The 8,403-nt window shown below is 38.0% G+C and overlaps 1 pseudogene; it reads left to right on the top strand.

The window, feature by feature from the left end:
• The first annotated feature begins 482 nt into the window (after nucleotides 1-482).
• LOC113261931 (vomeronasal type-1 receptor 4-like) lies at nucleotides 483-1,460 on the top strand (annotated as a pseudogene).
• Nucleotides 1,461-8,403: the final 6,943 nt, after the last annotated feature.

Below are 8,403 nucleotides of genomic sequence, written 5' to 3'. Positions count from 1 at the left end.
GATGAAAGATTATAACAATAATGTATGTGTCATGTACAATAGTAACGTAATTCTATGCATTAAAATATGTAATAATTTTTTATTATTCATGGCAGAAGATGGAAATTCATTCAAATATTTGAGCTTAAGTTCATAACATACATATAGAACATAAATGGAATCTGTATAAATCTGAAATATTTTTTGACGAACAAAAATAATCTACTTCAGATACTTATTTCTTAGAATTACAGTTATGTTTTCATAAAAAGCATGCTTTATCTCATCCAATATGTATTTCCGTGAAGTGACATCAATAATCCTTGATATTTACCTCTAGAACTAATTCTTACTTTCCTGAATGTTGTTACAGAGCATCTGCACAACTACTGATCATCATACCTTATGGGGTCTCCATATGATTCCATGATTTCCATCAGGCTTACAAAACATTTGGGGTTCCTTTTTAATCTGTGCAAGAGTGTATCAAAGTAAAGAGGTCAATGAATGTGATAGTGTCAAGTGATACTATTTTGGGAGTGTTCATTCTCTTTCAAATTTTTATTGCTTCTATTGGAAACAAATTGCTACTGGTTTTACTCATCAACACCTTCTTAGTCCCGCTACTTACAAAGAAGCCTATAGATGTGATATTTACCCATTGATGTTAGTGAATTTCCTGACAATTCTTTTCAGTGGGATTCCAGAGGTAATGAATGCTTTTGGAGTAAGAAATTTTCTAGATGACATTAGTTGTAAGGTAGTGATGTACCTGTACAGAGTCTTCCGAAGTCTTTCCCTCTGCACCACATCTTTCCTGAGTATTGTTCAGGCTATCATTATCACTCCCAGCAACTCTAGGCGGTCATGGCTCAAGCCCAAATTCTCCACATACAATTTTTCCTGCCTTCTGTTCTTTCTGGGTCATCAACATGCTGATCTACATCTGTGTCATCATAAACTTTGTGGCCCCCTACAACAGCACAGAACATGACAAATTCTATTCTCGGACATACTGTATTGGGATGAATCATGATTACATTCAATCAGCTGTCTTTCTAGGGTGCATGGTCTTACGAGATTCCCTGTGTGTGTTCCTCATGGTCTGGACCAGTGTGTACATGTTAAAGTTCCTATTCACACATCGCAAGACAGTCCAGCATGTCCACAGGACCAGCCTCAGCCCAAGACCCTCTCCTGAAACCAAGGCCACCCACACAATCCTGGCGCTGGTGAGCTGCTTTGTTTTCTTTTACTGGAGTAATAGCTTCCTTACCATTTATGTAAGTTATAAACGTAATGTAAAAGGGCTGGAGAACATCACTATAATTCTATCCCATTGTTATCCAGCAATCTGTCCTTTGGTACTGATCAAAAATCAGTACAAACGATTCTTTCTGAACTGTGCCTTTGCAAAGATGAGAAAATCCTCTCAACACACAATTTCTGTCAACACACGATGCCCTCACATACTTTACTGACCCAAAGGGCCTCAATTAGAACGTCCCACCCTTAATGTAGGGAGAGTCAAATTGTGAAACAGTGCTAAGTATTTTCCCTTTGGACATCTCTCAAACCATTCAGCTTCGTGAACATAGGGGATAAACGGCTAGTCTTGTGGAATGCAACGTATTTGAGAGAGTTACACCTGGATGGGGCAATTTTTATTTTATAATACTTCTCAAAAATTCATTTTGATTTTTTTGCATTACCCTATTTTTAAGAGACCTTTCCTAATGTGACAGATCTATTGGTTCAGTTACAGTAACTACTCTTATCGGATTATGCTACACAGATCTTCCCTTAGACCAAATGACTCGTTATCTGCACTCTACCATACTTTACACCTTGGAGAGAATATACGAATTTACCATATATTCTCACTTATATCTGGTTTAACCATAAACAGTGATATGTGTAAATATAATCATGTTTCCCTCCTTTTATGAATAACACCCCAATCCATAAGAAACCATCTTCATATCCTTCATGAGTCCCCACTTTAATCCTTTATGCACACCTTTCAACCTATTTGCATCACTGGAGGTATTTCTTGAATAGGTCTGTTTTTCGAAGGCATGTTTTTTGTGTCAATAGCAAAATAATGTTTTGTTTGTAGATTTCTACTTTTAGAAAGAAATATGGAGCTATTCCCTTCTGTCACATTATGCTATATCAGAATACCTCAACAATTCTGCTAGAAAATGCTAAAATTTTCAAGAAAATATTTTAAAGTATTTTTTCCTTAAGAGCATGTTGGAACAAGTATAAGGGAGCAAATATCACTCTGAAAGTGAAGCTGTCCTCAGCACATGAGTGACTCTTACAGCACAGACCTCTGTGCTTCATAGTTTCTCACGAAGGAGAAAACTGGGAATTGGAGCCAGGGAACAGAGACTGACTGATGAGGTAAAAAACAAAGAAAAAAAAATTCAGCTAGGTAAAAACAAGAAAGGTATGAAGACACTCAAACGGAAAACAATTACAATATGCAAATACTAATTTTTAAAAGCAAATGTGAGTATTTGTAAACTGTTAGACAAAAACTGGGACTTGAGATGGAGAGGGCACTACAATAATAATAAAGGTTAAGAGAACTAGGAAGAAAAAGTTGCCCTGAAATTTTGAACCCTCAAAAGGCTAACTTCAATATAAGAAGAAAAATTATAAAAAGAAATCAGCATGTTCATGATTTTAGTGGGGGATTCACACATAATTATTCCAGTAATTGAAAAACTGTGCCCTTAAAACACATACCGTTGATCAATGCAAATCAAAACCATGAAAACATGCTAAATGGAAGAAGAGAATCCTTTCTTTTTTTTTTCCAGAAAGAATGAATGGGGCATGGACAGAGGGAGAGAGAGAATCTCATGCAGGCTCTGTGCTGAGTGCAGAACCCAACATGGGGCTTGATCTCATGACCCTGAACTCATGATCTGAGCCAAAATCAAGAATCAGACCCTTAACTGACTGGGCCACCCAGGCACCCCTGGAGGAGCTAATCTTAAAAGACCATATAATGTACCATTCCACTTATATGAAGTGTCCAGAATAGGCAAATCCATAGAGACAGAAAATAGATTAGCAGCTACCTAGGGCTATGGGCAGGAGTGGGTGGGTGAGGGAGGGTAAAACAGGGAATGCTTCGACTGGGCTTAGAATATCCTCTAGCTGCGATGAAAACATTCTAACATAGATTGTGTGGATGGTTGCACAGATCTGTGAATATACTAAAAACCGTTGAATTGTACACTTTAAATTGAAGAAGTATATGGTATGTAAATGATAGTTCAATAAAGCCATTATTTAAAAAAAGAATATGTATCATTCGACAATATGCCTAAAATTTTAATGTAAAGTACATATTAGAAATTATTTTCTTTTTTTTTTTAAGATTTTATTTATTTATTTGACAGAGATAGAGACAGCCAGCGAGAGAGGGAACACAAGCAGGGGGAGTGGGAGAGGAAGAAGCAGGCTCATAGCGGAGGAGCCTGATGTGGGGCTCGATCCCATAACGCTGGGATCACGCCCTGAGCTGAAGGCAGACGCTTAACCGCTGTGCCACCCAGGCGCCCCTAGAAATTATTTTCAACCCTGTGTTAGGGAATATACATTTGTTCACACGTACATTTAGACCATTTACAAACTTGGACCATTGAGAAAGTTGACCTGAGTGAGGAGGCCATAACATCCAAATTCCATATAGTGCCTGGAAAGTAGGTAGGATTTCCATGTTAAAGACCTGAGGTAGAATTTCTTCTCTGGCACGGTACCAATTTTTGCATGTAAAGCCTTGAAGTGATTGGATGACATCCACCCTCAAAACTGAAAAAAAAAAAATCCTCCTCACTTAAAACCAACTTACTGAAGTTGTTAAGTAGATGTATAAAATACCATTACAGGAACATCCAGACTATTGTTCAACCAAACAAGTAGGTCAAATGACACATAAAGTTTAATGATCACAGCATGGCTACTACAGCCCTTTGCTATCTGCAAAGAGTAAATGTAAAGCCTCTCTAAGCAGATGTCACCCAAAGCCTCAGATTTTTGTATGGTGTTTTATTTACCATGCTCAGCCTTTCAGGGAACATAACCTGAAAGAAAAAGCAAGATCATTGATGGAATGAAACACACACACACACACACACACACACACACACACACATGGGGTACCAAATGATACACAAGTCATTTATAGAGTTCAAAATAACTGTATTGACTCTTGGGAAGAGAATTTAAAAGTCCAAAGTATGAACACAGGAAATAAAAATGGAAATGGGAGGAGGAGTTAAGATACCAGAGAAGTAGGGGACCCTAATTTTGTCTGGTCCCTGGAATTCAGCTAAATCATTTTCAAATCATTCTGAACACCTGTGAAACAACTGGACATCTGCGAAAGAATTCCTGTAAATCTACAAATAGAAAAGTGACCACTTTTTTTTTTAAGGTGGGATGTGTGGAGATGTGAGTCTGAGGTGATATAATGGAAATAAACCACAGGGGTGGGGGAATGGGAGCCTCCATGAGTTGGGTACCAGAAAGTGTTATAAGCAGTGGAGCTCAAAGCAGTACTTTTAAAAGTCTGCCTGAAAGGTGCTCAGGGGGCAAAGCCAGCAGAATCCCAGGTGGGACAGCATGGTCTCAGGATCCCCAAGGTCACAAATAGAACAGGGGTGACTGTGCATGGCATTTCCCAAGCATCACAGAGTGAAAGCCAGCTACGAACAGTGAGTCCATGTGCTGGATTTCTGCTCAGAGTTGCCATAAACTGCAAACCGCTACATGGTCCAGTGATGGTTCTCCAAGCAGGGGCCCATCAAGAGACAGAACCAAGGCTAGACCCCAATCCTTTCCCCAGGAGGAGAGGCAAAGGTGCGGTGTAGGAGTCCATAAATTTTGGAGACTCAAAATGGGGTTGTGTGTCTGAGATAAAAGTGCTCGGTCACATGCTGGGGTGAACATAGAGTTTCAGTGGAAATCAGGGAGACAAAAGTGATTGACTGCTTTTCTGTGAGGGCTCACTGAAGAGTGCAGTGTGGGAACTATCAGCTCTGGGGCTAGAGATCAGGGTGCTGCCATTTTCATGTCCACTCCCCAGTTAGCGCTAAAAGCCTTCAGGGAACAACATAAGCACATAAAACAAACTGGTGCCCCTTGCACTGAGCCTGGGCCGCTGGAAAGGGTGGTACAATTCTTCCCAGGCAAACACAGCTGAGAATCAGTGCAACAGGCCCTTCCCCCAGAGGAGAAGCAGGAATTTCTGGCTATTACTGAATTTACTGATCATAGAGAACTGCAAAACTTTACCTCTTCGGGAAATCACTATATAGCGTCCATGGTTTTGTCTTATCATTCTTTAGACTTCTTATAGTCTTACTTTTTTTTTCCTCCTCAGCTGTTTTCTTATTTTATCAACTCTTTTTTTTTAAACTCTTTCTAATTTTCATTTTTACATTTATACCTATATCTATATATTTGGTTACCTTTCATTATATTAAATTTTATTTTTGAATGTATATAAGTTTTTCTTTCTTTCCTAGTTTGAGATCTAAGTTCTTCTAACAGACCAAAATACACCCAGGATCTAGTTTATTGTTCTGTTCTATTCAACTTTTTGTTAAATTTTATTCTCTCTTTTTGGTTTCAGTTGTCCTCTTATTTGTGTAGTACATATTTCTCTGGTGCTTATTTTGCTGTTTTTGTGTTTTCTGTCTCATTTATCTATTCATTTCTGGACATAATGACAAGACAGAAGAACTCATCCCAAAAGACAGAATAAGAGGCAATACTCACTGCCAGGGGCTTAATCCCTATGGATATAAATAAGATGTAGGAACTAGAATTCAAAACAACTATTTTAAAGATACTAGCTGGCTTGAGAAAAGCATAAAAGACACTAGAGAATCCCTTTCTGGAGAAATAAAAGAACTAAAATCTAATCAGGTAGAAATCAAAAAGGCTACTACTGAGATGCAATCAAAGATGGAGGCTCTAACTGCTAGGATAAACAAGACAAAGAGAGAGTCAGTTATATAGAAGCCGTTTTAATGGAGAATAAGGAATCTGAGAACAAGAGAGATAAACAACTACTAGATGATGAAGGGAGAATTCAAGAGATCAGTGATACCATGAAGCAAAACAATATACAAATCATTGGGGTCAGAGGAAGAGGAAAGACAGAGAGGGGCAGATGGTTTTTTGAACAAATTATAGCAGAAAAATTCCCTAATCTGGGGAAGGAAACAGACATTGAAGTCCAGGAGGCATAGATAACCCCCCTGAAAATCAATAAATATAGGCCAACAACTAGACCTATAACAGTGCAGCTTGCAAATTTCAGAGATAAAGAGAAAATCCAGAAAGCAGTTCAGAAGAAGACGTCCTTAAACAACAGGTGTAGAAACATAAGGCTAGCAGCAAACCTGTCCAAAGAGACCTGCCAGATCAAAGGACTGGCATAATATATTCCAAGTGCTAAAGGAGAAAAAACATGAAGCCAAGAATACTTTATTCAGCAAGGCTGTTATTCAGAATGGAAGAAAAGATAAAGAGCTTCTAGGACAACCAGAAACTAAAGGAATCTGTGAACATTAAACCAGCCCTGCAAAAATATTAAAAGGGATCTTTTGAACAAAGAGAGAGCCCAAAGGTAACAAACCAGAAAGAAACACAGACAATCTACAGAAACAGCGATCTTATTCATAATACAAGGGCATGGAATTCATATCTTTCAATAATTATTCTGACTGCAAATGGACTGAATGCTCCAATCAAAAGACATAGGGTATCAGGATTGGAAAAAAGAACAAGACCCATTCATTTGCTGTCTACTCTACAAGAGACTCATTTTAGACCTAAAGATGCCTCCAGATTGAATGTGAAGAGGTGGGAAACCATTTATCATGCTAATGAACATGAAAAGAAAGCTGGGGTAGAAATCCTTTTATCAGACAAATTAGATTTTAAACTAAAGACTGCATTAAGAGATGAAGAAGGACACTATATCATAATTAAAGGATCTATCAAAAAAAATCTAACAATATGCCTCAACTTGGCTACAGGCAATTATATAAACCAATTAATAACAAAACTAAAGAAACACATTTATAATAATACAAAAATGCTAGGGGACTTTAACACCTAACTCACAGCAAAGGACAGATTATCTAAGCAGAAGATCAACAAGAAAACAAGGGCTTTGAATGAAATACTGGACCAGATGGACTTCACAGATATATTCAGAGAATTTCATCCTAAAACAACAGAATACTCATTCTTCTCAAGTGTGCATGGAACCTTCTCCAGAATACATCACAGACTGGGTCACAAATCAGGTACCTGGTACCAAAAGGTTGAGATTATGTCAGCATATTTTCATATCACAATGCTTTAAAACTTGAACTCAATCACAACAGAAAATATGGAAGGAACACAAATACATGCAGAGTAAAGACATCCTACTAAAGCACAAATGCGTCAACCAGCAAATTACAGAAGAAAAAATCAGGGAAGCAAATGAAAATGGAAAAACAACTGTTCAAAACCTTTGGGATACAGCAAAGGCAGTCATAAGAGAGAAGTATATAGCCAAACAGGCTTTTCACAAGAAACAAGAAAAGTCTCAAATCCACAACCTAAAATGACACCTGAAGGAGCTGGAAAAAGAACAGCAAATAAAGGCTAAATCCAGCACGAGAAGATAAATAAAGTTTAGAGCAGATACCAATAAAATAGAAACCGAAAGAGCAGTAGGCCAATCAATGAAACTAGGAGGTGGTTCATTGAAAGAATTAAAAAATCAATAAACCCCTAGCCAGACTTCTCCAAAAGAAAAGAAAAAGGACAGGTATAAATAAAATCATAAATGAAAGAGGAGAGATCTCAACCAACACCAAAGAAATAGAAAGAATTAGAAGAAAATAGTATGAGCAACTATATGCCATCAAATTAGGCAATCTGGAAGAAATGGATGCATTCTTAGAAACATAAAATCTACCATAATTGAAATAGGAAGAAATAGAAAGCCTGAACTGACCCAGAACCAGCAACAAATTGGAATAGGAATAAAAAAAAAAAAATCCCGGGGGCGCCTGGGTGGCACAGCGGTTAAGCGCCTGCCTTCGGCTCAGGGCGTGATCCCGGCGTTCTGGGATCGAGCCCCACATCAGGCTCTTCAGCTATGAGCCTGCTTCTTCCTCTCCCGCTCCCCCTGCTTGTGTTCCCTCTCTCGCTGGCTGTCTCTATCTCTGTCAAATAAATAAATAAAATCTTTAAAAAAAAAAAAAAAAATCCCAATAAACAAGAGTCCAGGAACAGATGGACTCTCAGCAGAATTCTACCAAACATTTAATGAATTAATATCTATTCTCTAAAGCTGTATCAAAAAAATAGACATGGAAGGAAAAACTCAAAACT

The sequence above is a fragment of the Ursus arctos genome, unplaced genomic scaffold (genome assembly GCF_023065955.2).
Source record: "Ursus arctos isolate Adak ecotype North America unplaced genomic scaffold, UrsArc2.0 scaffold_5, whole genome shotgun sequence".
Classification (NCBI taxonomy): Eukaryota; Metazoa; Chordata; class Mammalia; order Carnivora; family Ursidae; genus Ursus; species Ursus arctos.
The sequence above is the reverse complement of the archived record's forward strand: the minus strand, read 5'-3'. Positions and strand labels throughout refer to the sequence as shown.